Raw genomic sequence first — 17,930 nt, forward strand, 5'->3', positions numbered from 1 at the left:
TGACAGCTGCACTAGATGCGATACAGCCCCGCAAAGAACCTGAGCATGTCGCATCACGCTTGCTACCGGACATTGAGCCGTCGAGTGAATTCAGCACGTCTACACTAGTCCCCCACCAGACCCCACCACAAGTAGCACGCCCCTGTCCGCTGCAACACCTCACCGGACTCCAGAAACCAGTGCCCACCACATTTTTGAAAGTTCCACGCAACCTAATAGTCCTGTAGACGAGCAGCTGCCGATCGAGCAGGCCGTAGCCAATGCACAACGCATCCTGCACGAGGAGCTACTGCGGGCCTGTCCGCTGCAGCACACGGGCTTACAATCACGCAGCGCATCCTCGACGACACGTACTGCGTCGATCCCGGCTACTCGTTTATCGATGACCGACGCAACGGCTTCCAGGACCACTCGACTGTGTTGTACACGCACCTGGAGCGACCGGGTATTTTACTGCAAACACACTTACCACAGCCAGAGATTGGCTGGGGTTCGCCGGCGCTTTCATCGACGAGCTGCACAATAGCATACGTGGCATCTCCACATCAGTGATCCCCGACATGGCGCTTGCGAACTTGCGCATCCGCAATACCAACGGCATTAAGCGCAACTTGTTTTACTCTATGCAGTCTGCTGAGCTGAGATTCTGTGGAACCGGCGGTGTACATCTGCCGTCAGTGTATTTGCCGCCGCCACTGACCAATCTGCTGCTTGTCTATCTAGTGTTTGTACGTCCGGTGGAGCGTCGCATGGCACTGGAGCTGACAAACGGTGCTGGCGGCTCCAGGGAGGGTGACTCGCAGGCGGCATTTGAGGCATATTTATTTGTCAAAGATTCTCGACGCACCCTTATAATTCCTTGATATACTTGTGAAGCATAATATATTTTCTAGCATTTGATTCCCTGTATATAGCTGTGACAAATGAATAACGACACTTGAAACCTATGTTGAAATCATGTTATATATGGCAGTTGAAAACCAAGGAGTATGTCAGTTTCTAACGAAATATACCACAGCAGCGAAAACACAGACTGATAAATCAGTATACAATCAAGGAAATAGGCTATGTGTATGCTCAAAGTGACTCCATGTATTTGCACGATGTCGGTTTAAACTTTAGCAAAGATATCCTTAGTAATCAGCAACCGGATCATGACCAAGAACACAACCGCTACTGCAAAAAGTGTGCCAGTGTAAATTATCAGAGAACTGAAATCTGCTCCATGCCCATACTTGTCTAGCAGTCGGCCAGCGACAGGCGAGCTGATAAGCTGTCCAGCGAAGAATGACACAAATAGGAACCCTAAGATACTTGGCAGACGCTGGAGGCCATATAGACTTGCAGCAGCGACGGGAAATACTGTGACTAGACTGCCGCTGGACATTCCAAAAACGAGAGCCTCAATAATGAGCACCGCCGTATTCTTGAAGGGCAACCAGAGGACGAATATTCCGAGAGACGATACCAGCGAGCAAATAGCGAGTGTACTGATAGGACCTATATATGTTGCCAGGATACCAGAGAGCAGACGTCCAAAGAACCCGCCAACATTCATCAGTGCCGAGATATTGGCATCCCATGAAATGTCTTTATGCAGCACGACGACTGCATAGTTTGGCATGAATGCGAATGGAATGAAAAAAGCCTGCACCGCCTGTGATCCCAAACAGAAGCAGTAGGATAAACTTGGGGTCACGTAAGAGTGTATGTTCGACAAACTTCTTGTGTGGCGGCGCCTTCAATCCGTCGCTTCATCGGCAGCGTTGCACTACTGCACAGGGCAATCTGTATCAGGCCTGAAATGCGCAGCGCCCACCGGTATCCGTGGCTCTTGATGATGGCCCGCATGGCAAACGACTGCCATATCCCGCCTACTGCGCTTCCGCTGATGGCAATGCCCACTGCTATAGGCTTGTACTTTACCATCCACTGAGAAGGAAGGGCCATTGCGACAGTGAACATAGCAGAGAATCCAATACCAGTTATAATTCCCTGCGTGGCGATAAGCGATGCTGGCGAGGTACAGGCTGAAAGCAGTTAGTAACCCAGCGCCAGAAAAGAGCGTGCCAATTACGCCCACTATGCGAATATCGATGCGCTCCATCATCGGGCCAAAGATGATTCCACAGAAAAAAGTAAGGCCAATCTGCATGGTACTTATCCATGCCAGCGTCGACGACGGGGTACCAGGAAACTCTTTGATGAGATATTCATCCATGTACACACCAAATGATGCAGCTGTGCCAACAGAAGCCATTGTATAAACGAATGAACCAGCAATAACCAGCCATCCATGAGTGGTATCGGGTTCTGGAGTAGAGTCGCCAGCTGGGTGATCAACTGATACGATGCACTTCTCGTCCGCTTGTGCAATACTTGCTAGCGTGGTGTTATTAGTATTGGTACTGGCTTGCATTAGTACGAAACAGGATATCGAAAACTGGACATAGAGAAGAGATAATAAGCATATCTGGCCTGAAGCCAGTGCCTTTTTGTTGAAGTACTATTCCGTTGGCATTAGTTCATGAGAGTATTACCATGAACAACAATATCTGTGGCATGGGAAATGCTGGCATTATGCCGCTATTGTGAGGGGCAGAGGGTAGTGAGAAGGGTTTGGGTAGCATCAGATTCTTGTACTTGTCATATTTCAGGCTATAACACTGGATGACTTTTGCTGAGCAATAATTCAGCATGTACTCCAATATGAAGGTCAGCGGCAAAGGTGCTCAGCCCAGCCAAATTAATAGTGTACCAATGTTTTCGGTCTTCCATATGTGAGAGGTTTGAGAGCGCGAAACAATAGAGGGCCAGAATACGGAGAACACCAGGACGGTATATATAGGGATGATAAAGTCATGAACTCCATGTAAAGAGAGCATTGTCTGTAACTGTATAAAGACTTATTAACGATAAATGTATTGCACTGTTTTCATTACCACCAAGCAGGCGTTTTCTGGTAGAATCCAAGATCCATTTACTGCGAACTACATAGCGTTTCTTTCCGCTATTACCATTTTCCTTATGTATCATTTCCTTTAGGCTGTGCCAGAGGGATCGTATAAGCCCTTAACGCCCACGCCCACCCTTTCCTGTTTCTTTAGCTTTTCATTTATCAATATTAATCCTTGATTCTGTCACCTTTTGGACCAATACATCGCCGTTCCAATATCTCCTCATGCTCAACGAAAATACACACATATTTGCATATCATATATGGTGCCAGATGCCTTCCTTCTATCGGCGCCAATGGTAGCCCACGAATAATAATAGTAATAGGCAACTGTATGTGCCTAAAGATATCCCAGTCAAACTGTCTAGGGAATGTACTAGGTGGGATGTTCTCCTAGTAGTAAAGTATTCAGGTGCCGATAAAGCCAATTGTAAGCGTTCACAAAAACATATTGGAAAAAGCACAAGGAATTCTTGTTGCTAGGATGCAGCACCCTTCACGCCAGAGCAGGAACGCAGTGTTCCTGGACTCCAATGCAAGCCCCAAGTTCGATTCTATAGCCACCAAATATAAATCTTGAGTAGTTTTCCAAGCTAACCAACCCTTCATGTCACTTTTAGCATCCCACAGAAACCAATATAAAGTTTAAAAACTATTACCAATGTCTGCTGGTGAAAAACGGTGTCAGGATGCTTCTAAAATGAGTTTCATATTTCTTCAATTTCTTCAGCAACTTTCCTCGGTTCTCCAGCGGAAGAGAACTTCGTAGGAAACACGTCTTTTTCACAGAATACCATCTGTATGCTGTTATCCTTGCAAGGCTACCTTAGCTCAGTAGCGAGAGTGGGTGCTGCGGGCGCTTTCAGCCCTGGGTATATCTATAGCTCGCTCAATATCGGTTCGGCTCTACACGTCCACAGACCGAGCCACAGGATGTCCACGAACCGAGATTCAGGATCATTGCCCTTCTCACGTGTGGCATTTATCGCTCGGATTTCTCTTCTGTTAACCTCTCCCACACGTGTTATATCTCAACGTCTAATTCCTTGTTCATCTAGGCGAATTTAACTATGGCGCAGAAGCTGAATGTCGCTTTTGTGCACCCAGACCTGGGTATCGGGGGTGCCGAGCGGCTTGTCGTGGACGCAGCCCTGGCACTGCAGCAGCGCGGACACACAGTGACTATTTACACGATGCACCACGACCCAGCGCACTGTTTTGCTGAAACGCGCGACGGCACCCTGGACGTGCGTGTGGGCGGCAACTGGCCTATCCCGCCGTCCCTGTTTGGCGGGCTACATATTTTCTGCACCATCCTGCGGTCGCTTTTCCTAGCCCGCACCATTATCAGCGACCCAGTGCAATACGATGTCCTGTTCGTTGACCAGCTATCGGCACCAATCCCGCTGCTAAAGTACGCGCAAGCTCATATATTCTTCTACTGCCATTTCCCAGACAAGCTGCAGGCTAAGCGCGACTCGGTGGGACGAAGGATCTATCGATGGGGGTTTGACTTGCTGGAGGAGCTGACGACGGGCGAGGCAGACGAGATTGTGGTGAATAGCAGGTTTACGCAGGAGACGTTCCGGAAAGCGTTTCCGAGATTGGGCAAGGTGCCGAGGGTGCTAATGCCGGCGCTGAATCTGAGGGCGTACGACACCCCGGTAGATTTGGAGGATCCGGCATTGCTGGCGTTGCGGACGGAGAAGGCCATGGTGGTGTCGATCAATCGGTTCGAGCGCAAGAAGGACGTGCAGCTGGCAATCGACGCGTTCACCAATGCTCGTGGCCAGATCAATGGCAAGGAGCTATGTCTTGTGGTGGCCGGTGGGTGGGACCCGAAGGTAGCCGAAAACACCGAGCACTTGAAGGAGCTTGAGGCGCACGCCAAATCGCTTGGTCTGCGCACACGCACGGTAGCACCGCAGGGCATTTCCCGCGAAGCACGTGCACTGCTTCCCCCAGATGCTGTCAGCACGCCGACACTCCTGGACATGGACGATGAGAAGCCAGCAGACCCCGAGCAGCTCGCTGACGCGGACGTTCTGTTTCTGCCGTCGTTCACAGAGAACCAGCGCGCGTTCCTGCTATCAACAGCGCAATGCATCCTTTACACCCCCAGCAACGAGCACTTGGGGATCGTGCCGCTGGAGGCCATGTACATGCGCGTGCCCGTGGTGGCTGTAAACTCGGGCGGCCCGCGCGAGACTGTTCTGCACGGAAAGACCGGGTACCTGTGTGAGCCGGACCAGCAAGAGTTTGCAAAGGCGATTGTCAAAATTATCGGCATGTCGAACGACAAGCGCAGAGCGATGGGTGAGCTTGGCCATGCGCGGGTGAAGGATGGGTTTGGACTGGACGCATTCGGCTCCAAGCTCGAGGGCATGTTCAGCGATATGCGCAAGCGCCCGCTCTATGCGTCCTGGGTCTTGGGTGGGGTCCTGATCCTGTTCATTGTATCTGTAGCTTCATTTACATTGTTTTTATGCTGGTAATAGTAAACAATTTAGCTTGGCGCACTGCTGGTGGTGGTGAAGTTGTCGAGGCAGCTCTTGACCCGGTCGTGCACCTCAAACGACACGCGTGGGTCGGCTGCAAGGCTCTCGAGCCTCGACTGCACGTTGTGAAGGTTCAGCTCGTCAATATACTTTGGCAGGGCGTTGTCGCCAGCGCCATCGACCTTGTGCGAAGCGACACCCGAGATGCACCACACGGCGCCGATGATAAGCTCCGGAGAGCTGCTGGACAGAAACCCGATGACCGCCTGCATCAAGATCTCGCACCTGGCAATCAGATCACAGTGCTCGGGCGACCGCACGGCGACGTTGTTGAACAGATAGAGGCCATGCAAGATGAACTTGTCATCGCCTGCTGTCAGCAGCTGCTGAATCAGGCTGATCATGCGCTCGGAACCCAGGGTGTCGAACAGAATGTTGATTCCCGACTGGCCTTCGTTGACGATGTTGCGGAATATGCATGCCGCCTGCTCTTGCGTCATCGGCTCGTCCTGTCCGATGGCCAGCTCGTACAGCCGCTCAACCTTGATCTTGTCCAAGATTTCCTTTAGCATGTTGTCATCGTCTAGCTCGGTGACTGTGTTGCGCACAGACCAGAGGGCATTGCGCCGGATCATGACGTTCTCTGACTGCAAGAGCTTGACCAACATGTCAACCACACCCTCCTTCAGCGCCTCCATCCGCACCGGCGACAGGTTCAGCATCAAATTGACCAGTGTGGCGGATGCCGTCACCTGTACTTCCTCGGACCTGTCACTCAGCAGATTCAGGATGGGCTTGAGGATGCCACATTCCGGCAGGTGCGTGCGGCATATCGATGCTGACCGCGTGATGTAGCGAGCGCACAGGCAGGCAGCGGCCCGGATCTCGCTGTCCTTGCTGCCCATGGCCAGCACCAGGTGTCGCAGAATGCTGCAGTCAACGGCCTTGCGCCGGCACTCGTCGTCGGTCGAAACAATAGTGCCCAGCGACAGCAGAATTGCTTTTGTCAGCTTTGTGTTGTGCTCAATATCGACAAAGTCACCGTCCTGCTCGCTCTCGATATCCGCCAGGAGCTTGGTCAGGTCAACTATGGCGCCGGCGTCCCTGGCTGCTTTCTGCATTTCATCCTCCTCGTGGCACAGGTACCCGAGTGCTCTGATGACCTGGATTTTGTCCAGATTCTCGCAGGCCATAAGCTTCACTAGCGCCGGAACAACCACCGTCTGCACCTCTTTCAGCGGTGCCGAGGCCACGCGCATGCGGCTCAGGTTCGACAGGCACAGGCATGCCGTAAGCCGGATCTCAGGGTCGTGGCTGCGCGCCAGGTCTAACAGAATCGTCGCAAACGGCTTGCCATTGTGGCCGGTATTGGTCAGGGCTGTGCATATCTCGCCGTTCTCATACGACAGCGCCGACAGCGTGCGCAGCGTGGCCACCTGTAGCCGCGGGTACACCTGGCACAGCAGTGGCACCAAAAGGCTGATGGCGCCCATATCGGCAATTGTGTACTGCCGCGGCTCCGTCACACATAGCTTTCCGAGAATCAGAACTGCCAGCTCCACGCGCGCATGGCTGTGCATGTCGTACACGGACATAATGGACTTCCCCTCGGTGACAATACTCAGCAAATACGGAATCATCGTGCCTGTGTGCTCCTCGGCACCCATCTTGGTTGACGTGTACGCCAGGAGTGCGTTCAGCGCTCGCTCGGAGATCTCCATGAGCACGGGGTCTGACCCGGGCGCAATCTGGTTAATAAGTGGTGTCAGCACGCCGCTGTCGAGCAGCTGCTTCGCGGCGCCCTCGCCCTTGTGTGCCAGGCTGCTGATGATTGCCGTTGCCTGGACCCGGATTTGTACGTCGGTGTCGTCGAGCGCCAAGAGCGAGGTCACGCTGGGTATAATCTGGAGCTGAAAGTACAGCGTCTTCTTGATGCTGCTACCGATAATTGTGTTTTTGATGGTACGCAGCGCGCTGTACACCTCGACGGGGTTGGACGACTGCAGCTGCTGAATGTACTGCCGGTGTTGCTGTGTGGAAATCATTATATGTGAAATTGACGGGTGACGCAGCTGGGAGTACAGAGAGAAAGAGAGAAAAAGAAAGTGAAATGCGTGGGTTCTGGGGGGAAAAGGCGATATTGGGTCACGCAGCCCCCACGCCCACGGTTAGGCATATTGCAATTATTTGTCTCCTCACGGCCAGAGTCCAGCCCTCTGCTGGCATTGCCGATGCCCGCATACACGATATACTGGCCACCTCTCTCGGGCAAAGCAATCGGCATTCATCCGCTGACTCGTCTCCATACGCTGGCGCCGGGCCTGGTAGCCTCGTCACTACGTCAGATGCCCGAAGTGGCGAGGGCATCCCCACCGCTGCTGGTCCGAGCCAGCATGCGTTCAGGCGCACTCATCTCGCAATTTGCTGATCATGGGAACAGTAATTAGGTCCTGATCAATTTTTCATCTGCGCTTTACGCTAATGTGGCCGGTCTTCAACGATCGGTTGCAAAAAAAATTGGGGAACAAGATAAGATGCTCGCCGCAAACAACAAGGGACTGCTAGCCGGGTGTGTGTCCTTCGCTCTCTTTACTTCCCTGTCACTTATTATCCCACAAAAGTAGTCTGTCCAAAAATGCCGCTGAACATGCTTCTTCCGCGGCTTGGTCAGGGCGCACTGCAGACCCTGTCCCGCCCCACGTCGCTTGCCGGCATGGCTGCTGGTAGGTTTAAAGCCCGCGCAACGCCGTTCATGTCGGCTCTTGCCAACAAGCGGTACTCCTCCACGCAGCCCGATGCCGCCGATGTCGAGCGCCTGAGGAAGCTGCGCAACATTGGAATCTCGGCGCATATCGACTCTGGCAAGACCACGCTGACCGAGCGTATCCTGTATTACACAGGCCGGATCAAGTCGATCCACGAGGTGCGCGGCAAGGACAACGTTGGTGCGACCATGGACTGGATGGAGCTGGAGCGCGAGAAGGGCATCACAATCCAGTCGGCAGCCACGTACGCGCAGTGGGGCGAAACCAACCTTAACATTATCGATACACCGGGTCACGTCGACTTCACAATTGAGGTTGAGCGTGCTCTGCGCGTGCTGGATGGTGCCGTGCTGGTTCTTTGCTCCGTCAGCGGTGTGCAGAGCCAGACGATCACGGTCGACCGGCAGATGCGCCGGTACAACGTGCCGCGCATCTCGTTTATCAACAAGATGGATCGGGCAGGTGCTAACCCGCAGCGTATCATTGAGCAGATCCGCAACAAGCTCAAGATCCCTGCGGCTGCCCTGCAAGTGCCCATTGGTGCCGAAGACGCGTTCGAGGGTGTTGTGGATATTCTGAAGATGAAGGCCGTGTATAACCGCGGCGAGCGCGGCGAGGACGTCGTCCTTGAGGAGATCCCTGCGCATCTTGTCGAGAAGGTTAAGGAGGCACGCGAGGAGCTGGTTGCCACACTGGCCGAGGTTGACGACGAGATCGGCGAGCTGTTCATCGAGGAGAAGGAGCCGACAGAGCAGCAGCTGCGGGACGCGGTCCGCCGTGCCACCATTGCGCGCAAGTTCTCGCCGGTCATGATGGGCTCAGCCATCAAGGACAAGGGCATCCAGCCGCTGCTTGACGGTGTGATCTCGTACCTGCCGACGCCTGTCGAGGTCAAAAACACCATGCTGGATATTGATAACAACGAGCAGGTTATGGATGTCGTGCCGTATTCGAACCAGCCGTTTGTCGGCCTGGCCTTCAAGCTCGAGGAGGGCAAGTATGGCCAGCTCACGTATATCCGTGTGTACCAGGGCAAGCTCGAGAAGGGCCAGTTTGCATACCATGTCAAGACCGGCAAGAAGGTTAAGATCTCGCGCCTTGTGCGTATGCACTCCAACTCGATGGAGGATGTCGACAGCGTGGGGGCTGGTGAGATCTGTGCCTTGTTCGGCATCGACTGCGCCTCTGGCGACACCTTCACCGACGGCTCCGTCAACTGCTCCATGAGCACCATGTTTGTACCCGACTCTGTCATCTCGCTCTCGCTGACACCGAAGGACAAGAACTCGCCCAACTTCTCCAAGGCGCTAAACAGGTTCCAGAAGGAAGACCCGACGTTCCGCGTCCATGTCGATTCCGAGAGCAAGCAGACCATCATCTCGGGCATGGGTGAGCTCCACTTGGACATCTACGTCGAGCGCATGCGCCGCGAGTATGGTGTCGACTGCATCACTGGCAAGCCGCAGGTAGCCTTCCGTGAGACCGCCACATGCCGTTCCGAGTTTGCTTACACGCACAAGAAGCAGTCTGGTGGTGCCGGTCAGTTTGGTCGTGTCCAGGGCTATATTGAGCCGATCGACCCGGAGGAGCACGCCGAGACCCCGCACGAGTTCGTCAACAACGTTGTTGGCGGAAACATCCCGACACAGTACATTCCGGCCTGCGAGAAGGGCTTCTACGATGGCCTGCATGAGGGATTCATGGTTGGCCACCCGATCGTTGGTGTGCGCATGGTGCTCAAGGACGGTGCTGCGCACTCGGTCGATTCCAGCGAACTGGCGTTCCGCCTCGCTGGCTTCTATGCGTTCCGTGAGGCATTCAAGGCGAGCAATCCCCGCGTCCTCGAGCCAGTCATGACCGTCGAGGTGTCGGCCCCGATTGAGTTCCAGGGAAGCGTCCTGGGATCCGTCAATAAGCGCAAGGGCATTATCGTCGACACGGATACCCAAGAAGACTACTGCGTCGTGACTGCCGAGGTCCCGCTCAACAACATGTTTGGCTACTCGACTGAGCTGCGGTCGGCCACGCAGGGCAAGGGTGAGTTCTCGATGGAGTACAAGCGCCATTCGCCTGTCTTGCCGAACGTCCAAGAAGACATGGTCAAGGAGTACCAGAAGAAGCTGGCTGAGAAGAAGTAAGACACCTAGATGCTTGGCTGGCAATTGCAATACTATTCATCTCTTTTTGATTATGTTGCTGGTGGCAGGCTCTGATATGGTAGTGCAGCAGGGAATGGGTGAAGAGGGAGACCATCTGCTTCAAGACATGGTTTTAGTGGCCAAGGCCATGTTGTGTCCCAAATGGTAGCGGTAGTCGAGCAACCCTTGTGTGTACCTAACAGCCTGAGTGTATTTCGGCTGCTGTCCACTACTAAATGAGAAACTCAACCGAATCATTCGTGGTCTCGTTGGTTGGGCTCGTTTTTGTGAAGACTTATCACGGGTGTAACTATACTCAGCATAGTGGCGAATACAGTGAAGTTTAGAACTAGCGACATAGCTCCAACCTCTTTTTCCCTTGCCACATACATTGCTACCCATGGAAAGCCTCTCATCTGCCAATGCTGCTAGTCATTGATAGTACTTAAAGGGTGCAGGATTGATACGCGAAGTGAGCACTACCATTTCTCTGCTTAGCACTTAATTTTTATCCTCATGCCCATGCAAGACAGCACCGCTACCGAGAGCATAGTATTAATGAATGCTGCTCAGGCAGCCAACAAGCACACCTCGCCAAATGACAGAACTGCTGGAGATTCTATTTCAGAATCTGACTCTGTTGGTGAATGGCTAGTCACTGCTGCTTCATTCATTTATACAATGATATCTATGGGCACAGCTGCATCGTTTGGTGTGTACATGGACGAATACCTCACCAAAGAGTTTCCTGGTACCCCGTCGTCGACGCTGGCATGGATAAGTACCATGCAGATTGGCCGTACTTTTTTCTGTGGAATCATCTTTGGTCTGATGATGGAGCGCATCGATATTCGCATAGTGGGCATTGCCATCAGTGGAAGCGCAGTAGGCGGGATATGGCAGTCGTTTGCCATGCGGGCCATCATCAAGAGCCACGGACACCGGTGGGCGTTGCGCATTTCAGGCCTGATACAGATTGCCCTATGCAGTAGTGCAACGCTGCCGATGAAGCGACGGATTGAAGCACCGCCACGCAGGAGGTCTGCCGACTATGCCATACTAGGTGATATCAGGTTTATCATGCTGTTCTTATTCGGGATCACAGTCACTGCTGGGCTCTTTGGATGTCTGCCCCCTGGTGTCCTGGCGGCATACATTGGCCCAATAAACACACCACTTATCTTCTCGTTGCTAGCAACACTTGCGCTGTTCGAATAAAGCTGCTGCAATGAGGACTGCAGTACTCTCGAAGGGCAGTCAGAGTCGGAGTTTTCGGTGGCAGCATGATCACTAGCACCAGTAGCTGCAGCTAGTGTCTATGGTCCCAAGCGTCTCCCTAGTACTATTGGATTCTTGTTTGTGTCCTTCTTCACTGGACAGCTTGTCCAGCAGCTGACCAGCAACAGCCAAACTGGTAAGTACAAACATGAAACAAACCTTGATTTATTCAAACATCATCGAGCAACTTCTTGCTAATCATCAACCAGAAGATGATCAGGAACACAGTGGCAACTGTGAAAAGGACGCCATTGTAAATGATTAGAAAATCATGTCGAAATATAAACATCTCAATCGAGAGCATATGCTGATGTTCATATAGGGTGCTACTCTAGCTTCGACGATGAATGTTTTATCTGGCATGCCATTTGTCATTTTTGTCAATAGCTAGCAGCGGTCCAAGGATCGATAATAAATTAGCGATGGAAATCAGTGGATCAACTCAAGGGATTTTCAAAAAAGTTCGTTTTGCTGATGGTGCAGGGAGGGATGCCCAAGACAGGATGTGTCTGCCGACGCCCTCTTCGCATTGCTCTTCTCTGCATCCTTACTGTTTGCGCACTTGCTCCACCCGCCTGACATTTCTACCACCTCTCTTTTCGTGCATCCCGTATTCACTCGCCCGCAGGATATATAGGAGTGGCTTTGCAGACCCGCGCAACACAAAACGAACCAGACACACCCAGAGTACATGATGGCTGCTGAGAACGGAAACGACTTTGCTATCAACGAGGCACAGCTCACTGAACTCGAGTCTGTGAACAACGAGATCAACGTTATTGTCGAGCAACTCGGTATGTCCTAATGCACATCGTTTCGAAGCAGATCTAATGAAGGACTATATAGGGCACGTGGAAACTAACATGCCGAGCTGCTAATGCCAACCTTTAATGTAGTTGACGAGGAGGCCGCGCTGCACGCAAAGTATGAGCTCAAGAAGGCGCCTCTGTACAAGAAGCGCCAGGGCGTGATTGCCAAGATCCCAAAGTTCTGGCTCACATGCGTAAGTATTAATGAGTCTGCTCGCGCAGCTATTAGTGGATGAACCTGCATGACTGTGCTCTTACTAACAATCTCCGATCTGGAAACATGCATCCTGGCCGGCTCCTCGTTTGCAATTGTAGCTTGAGAAGCACCCGATCATCAGTAAGTTTGCAAGCTCTCTCCCCCTTCCGTCCATTTCGCAGTCCTTCCTTTTTCGCGTCTGTGCGCGGTATTTTGCCCATCGAGACTGTCGATCGCATTAATTTCTACTTTCTCTCCTCTTTGCGCTATTCGTCTTGCTTAATTGGGAACCACCACGCTCCCTGGTTTCTACCACCAACCCCTCTTTGTTTGTAGCATCTTTGGTCGAGATGGAGGACGCCGAGGTAAGCCTGAAGCCCTGACTTTACTGTGGCGCTTGTTCTGTCGGTAAAAATGCATATCATCTAATGCGGTGTACTCTTCAAAATTATTCTAGGTGATCTCGCATCTGGAGAACATCGAGATTGAGCGGTCTCCGGCAAACCCGATCAACTACAAAGTGATCTTCTCGTTCAGCGAGAACCCGTACTTCACAGACAAGCAGCTCGTCAAGGAGTTTGACTTCTCAGACAAGGACAACGTCCACGTCACGAACCACAAGATCCACTGGAAGGAAGGCAAGGATCTGACGTCAACACAGACCACCGGCGATGACTACAAGGGCGACTTGTACGACGAGGACATGTCGAGCTTCTTCTGCTGGTTCACCGATGCAAACGGCTCGGAGCTCGCCGATCTGTTTGCCAATGACCTGTTCCCGAATGCCGGCACCTATTTCATTGGCACCGATGATTCGGATGACGACGATGTGATTTCAGTCATCGAGTACACGCCGAGTGACAATGAGGTGGAGCTGGCTGCAGGTGCTGCTGATGACTCTGAGGCTGATGCTGATCCGGAAGATGTGCCGGCTGCAAAGCGCTCCAAGCACAACTGAATAAAGGAGGCTGTCCTTTAGTCAATATAAACTCCCACATATTCCCCTGCCAACGCCGATTATAAATACGACTCTTTCCTCCGCCAATGCAGGACACCAGGATGTATCCCGAAAACACTAAAACGCTGGACCGCAGCAGTCTAGAATTAATCGCAACACAGCCGGTAACTGATTGGCTCGAATATTTGTTTTTCGTAGTGCTGACAAATTGGCGTCGTGCTTCTAGCGCCCTATATAAAACAGGCGCAGCGGCTAGCATTCAAAACCCGCCTCTCCTTGACTTTTTATCCAACAGCTGTATTTATATACACTTTTTTGAACACCCTCAATTCGAATTCGTATTGCTTTTATTTGCTACCAACCATGGGTCGCCGTCCCGCTCGCTGCTACCGCTACTGCAAGAACAAGCCGTATCCCAAGTCGCGCTTCTGCCGTGGTGTCCCCGACCCCAAGATCCGCATCTTCGACCTGGGCCGCAAGAAGGCTAACGTCGACGAGTTCCCGCTGTGCATCCACCTGACCTCGGACGAGTACCAGCAGATCTCGAGCGAGGCTCTTGAGGCTGCCCGCATTAGCGCCAACAAGTACATCACCAAGGTGTCGGGCAAGGACTCGTTCCACATGCGTGTCCGTGTTCACCCGTTCCACGTCCTGCGTATCAACAAGATGCTTTCGTGCGCCGGTGCTGATCGTCTTCAGACCGGTATGCGTGGTGCCTACGGTAAGCCGTACGGTACTGCCGCTCGTGTCAACATTGGCCAGGTCCTGATCTCAGTCCGTACCAAGGACAACAACAAGGCTGTGGTCATTGAGGCCCTGCGTCGCTGCAAGTACAAGTTCCCGGGTCGCCAGAAGATCATCATCTCCAAGAAGTGGGGCTTCACCAAGCTGACCCGCGCCGAGTACGTTGAGGCTCGCCAGAACGGTCTGGTCAAGGCTGACGGCTGCTACGTCAAGTACCTGAACACCCGCGGCCCCCTGGAGGCCCACCTCAAGCACATCGCCGCCTAAATTCTCTAGAAATATTGAGCTCACATTCGTCCCCTTTTGTAGAGTAGCTCAATATGAGAATTTATATGACCCCTCTAGCCAACAGGAGAAGTGGATATCACGTTTCGCAGCATCTGCTATATACGGGATTTTATAGTCCAAAATGTGTTTGACCGTCCGCTAGAGCGTTATTATTGACTGAAGGGATTCGCGCTCTTTTGAGCATCAGTGAGTATACATTACTCGCTCTGTGAGCACCTAAAACAGCATTATCAAGATCTTAAGGGGTCAAATATATCTGAAAAGTACTGGAAAAATCGAATCCAGAACCATATATCAAAATGCCATTCGTCTTAGCTGCTTCGCATATTGTAGATCCAGCAGTCCAATAAACGAATCGCTCAACTTCTGGATCCTCGGTGCTCAGAATTGGAATCGTTGGCTTGCCACGAAAATCCGGAGCAAGCTCGGGCCAGGTCCAGTACTAATCATGGATAATTGAGGTGCACCGGTGGTCCGACACCATGTGCCGATTCGTGGAAAGGGATGGCGCGATAAGTTCAAGCACTATGGCCTTCTCAGCTGCACAGGCGAGTTATGTAAGCGGGCCATGGGATAATACAAGAGGGAGGGCGTATTCTTCCTGGCTCTTGAATCGTGATCTCGCAGCGGTTCTAAACTTCATACTCATTTTCCAGTCACTCAGTGCTTCAGGTGATATTCCTGGACGATTTTGCTGCCAGCAGTGGCGAACCAATGCAGAAACACCCGTGCTGAGCAGGACACCAAAATGGGGGATGTCCAGGATCACCATTGCACCAACAACCATCCGGCACATTCAAATGACCGGTTCGCCGTGATGCTCTTATCGACGTGTCAACCCATGCTGGCTAGCAGCCGAGCTCGTATCACAAAGAAATTCTAGTGTTTAGAAACTGTTGCAATTTATGGATGGTACGGGTAGTAGTTGGAGCTTGAGTGCACCGGGTTGACGATAGTGGTGACAACAGAGTCGTTAACAATATAGGTTGCTGTCGAAATGTCCTTGTCCAGCACTTTGCTGACGCGCGTAACGTCATAAACGCTGTTGGTGACTGTGGAGTCGCCATAGTAGCGTTTGACCCGGTTCGGCTTGGTAGGTGTGGGCTGTGACAGGGTTACAGCGAGAGATGGTGGTGGCGTGGCGAACAGGCTGGGTGGGGACACAGCCTGGTCCCAGTACTCGGTGTTGGTGCGTTCTTCTATCATCACTGGCGAGCCCACGATCACCGTCGAGTAGGTCGCGTGGCTAATCCAGTTTGTAATTGTGCTCTCAAACCCGTACCAACGCTTACGCAGTTCCTGCGGCTCCAAGACACCCTTTCTGATCGGTGGCCGTGGGACAGCCTGCTTGCTTGTCGACGATGGTGGGTCAGCAATATTGGCACCTGGTGGCACGATCGTGGTCTCGTGGTGGGCATTGACGATGTCTACCTGGGTTGACACAGAGATGGGGCCAACGACCTCGGTTTTGGTGTAGTCGACTGAATGGTAGTTTGTGTATGTGGTAGGCGTGAAGTACTGGCGCTTGGCCAATATGCTCTGCTGTGTCTCAGGATGCTCGTCATCGTTCAGGCCAGCTGGCTTGGAGGGATAGCTTATTGGTGGCAAGTCGGAAGCAGCCCAGCTGGTGGGCACTGCCGGGTGGATAACGATGGTGCTGATTTCAGTGATGTCGCGACTCTCATATTGTGCCAGCGGGTTCAGGTCAGAGGTCGAGAAGATCTCGGTTCGCAGTGTGTTTGTAACTGGATCGGGATAGTGGTACCCACCGCCGTAGTATGGGCGGTAGTCGGGGAACATGTTTTCGGGTGCGGCAGGTAGGGTGAGTATTGGGGCATCTGCTGGGGCATTTGGGGACACAGGAGTCGTCTCGACAGCAGGTAAGGGGCCGTGAGTGGTTTTTGGAGCACTGATGATAGAGACCGCTGGCGCAGCAGTATTAGCAGTTGCTGGCTCTATCGATGGAGTCTTAGTGGTGACGCCTGCTAGTCCATTCCAACGGTGCTGAGCACTGGCAATGGCGGCATAGCAGAGGACTGAGGTAGCAACCTTGGCCAACATCTGGCGTGTTCTATATAGCGATATGAACAAGTGCGTGAGTGTGTTGATGGGAGAGAAACTGGACTGAGGTGTCCTTGACGGATCTGTAGCCGAAGACGAAGACCGAGTGCGACATTTATTGATGGAACAAGGCTGTATACCCGCAAAACTGCTCAGGGCTATGAGGGTACAAATAACCAGCAATTAATTGCAGCAGGAGCCACCACAATATATTTGCGTATCTGGCCGCGAGAGTAGCGACTGTAGTAGCCTGAAATAGAGGCTGCTCTTGCAGAGAAGTTCTCCAAAGCTTGTCTACTTCTTCTTTTCCAGCATCTCCTTATAATCCGCAATCAGCTGCGCTTCCTTCTTCTTGCGCTCCTCTTGGTTGAACAGCAGTAGCTGGCGCTTCTCCTCGGCGCTGATAATCTGGTTCTCCTTGCGCACGCGCACAGCGTTTCATGCGGTGGTGGCGGCTTCCGCTCATCACGTAACCAGACTTTTCTAGACGCTCGATCAGATTCGGGTCCATGCCGATTTCGCCGCGGCGCGGGATCCGCTCCCCCGACTGTACAAACGCCGCCATCGCCGAGCCTTCGCCTGGCAACAGCGCACCACCAAAGCTGCGCTCAGTAAGCTCAGGAACACGCTCATCTGTCGGCATTGGCCCGATTCCGTCGTCAGAAGAATCCCCCTCCTGCGGTGCAATGTCCGCCGCGGGTGCTGGTTCAGGCGACTTGCTCGGCAACCTCGATTTACGCGCATCCTTCGATCTGTGCGGCGATTTGGTCCGCTGGTTGTCTGACGAATAGCCTGAGTAGTCTGAATACTCATCGCTGTAGTCCGAGTAGCTTCTGCGGCGTCGTCTCGACGAGCTTTTGTGCTTCCTTGACCGGCGGTGCTTCGATCTACTAGACCTGTGCTTCCTGCTCTTCTTTTCGCTCTCCGCCTCGCTCAACTCTGACTCCGTAATGTCGCTATCCACTTCCTCGTACTTCCCCTGCTTGCGCGCAATCACACGCTCCTCGGCAGCCCTATCTTCTTCGTCTTGCGATGCGGTTGGTGATGGCGGCCAGATGCTGAATTCGATTTCTTCGCGCTGTCGGCGGCGTTCTTCCAGGTATGCAGGATCAGGGTGGTGACTGCGGCCGCCACCGTGCCGTGGCCGCCGGCTGTCGTCGAATGTGGGGGGAGGTGGGAGTGGCGACCGGCGTCGGCTGCGATGCGAGCGCGGAGAGCGTGACCGGTAGTGCCTGTCTT

The sequence above is a fragment of the Linderina pennispora genome (assembly GCF_002104995.1).
Source record: "Linderina pennispora strain ATCC 12442 chromosome Unknown DL89scaffold_112, whole genome shotgun sequence".
Classification (NCBI taxonomy): domain Eukaryota; kingdom Fungi; phylum Kickxellomycota; class Kickxellomycetes; order Kickxellales; family Kickxellaceae; genus Linderina; species Linderina pennispora.